At 26.6% G+C, this 920-nt stretch overlaps 1 non-coding gene across 1 annotated transcript; it reads right to left on the reverse strand.

Moving 5' to 3' along the window:
- Positions 1-643: 643 nt before the first annotated feature.
- On the reverse strand, positions 644-715 carry TRNAE-UUC (transfer RNA glutamic acid (anticodon UUC)). The gene has a single exon. It is a non-coding gene; the product is annotated as a tRNA-Glu (tRNA).
- Positions 716-920: the final 205 nt, after the last annotated feature.

The following is a 920-nucleotide window of genomic DNA, read 5'->3' on the forward strand; positions in this document are numbered from 1 at the left end:
GGTAAGAAATTGAGAAAAAATAAGCTTAATTTTAAAAAATAAAAAAACCAAAAAATCAAATGGAGCCATAATAATCATAATGATATTTAAGACATTGGGACATTGTCAAAATAACCATAAAATATTTTTCATCTTTCATAATTACTACTATTTTTGGTAATTCATTGAAATAGTTTTTCTTAGTCTTTTACCATCCAAAATTGGCCTGTGATTTTCAAAAGATTGGGAAAGAAAATCAAATTTTTATTCGAATCTCAACGTCATCTCAATCAAGAAAGATCGAGAAAATTTATTTTAATGAATTATCAAAAAAAAGATACTAGTTGTAAAAGATAAAAAAATTTAGAGGTTGTTTCGGACAAATTTTTCATAGATTAGATAATGTCAAATAATCAATTTTTGAGCTGTTCTAAAAATGAGTTAGAAAAGTTTCCTGATTTGAAAAATGGACTCAAACTTAAAAAAAAAACTCATCCCAAAATTCTTTACACTCGTGAAACTAAAATTGGATTTTTGGCAATTTCCCTAAAAAATATTGATGCGATTAGTGGACACTTTCGTACTTTCATCTTTTCTAACCGGAGAGGGAAAAAATAACTTGATGAAGCATATTAAATAAACCAAAGATTAAAATAAACAAAAATTCCGTTGCCGGGAATCGAACCCGGGTCTCCTGGGTGAAAGCCAGATATCCTAACCGCTGGACGACAACGGATTTATGGCAGGGTTGGCTAATTTAACTTATTTAATCACCCTCATAGCCAAGTCACTTAGAAATATACCTTTAATTACTTAAAATTTAATTTAGTATTTAATATTATAATTTAAAATTTAATTTTTATTTCGTTAAAATTGATTCTTGATCAGTTTATCAATCCATGTGTAAGAAATTATATTAAATTTTTAATATTATTTTTCAT

The sequence above is a fragment of the Benincasa hispida genome, chromosome 9 (assembly GCF_027475165.1).
Source record: "Benincasa hispida cultivar pf3 chromosome 9, pf3_genome.v1.1, whole genome shotgun sequence".
NCBI lineage: Eukaryota > Viridiplantae > Streptophyta > Magnoliopsida > Cucurbitales > Cucurbitaceae > Benincasa > Benincasa hispida.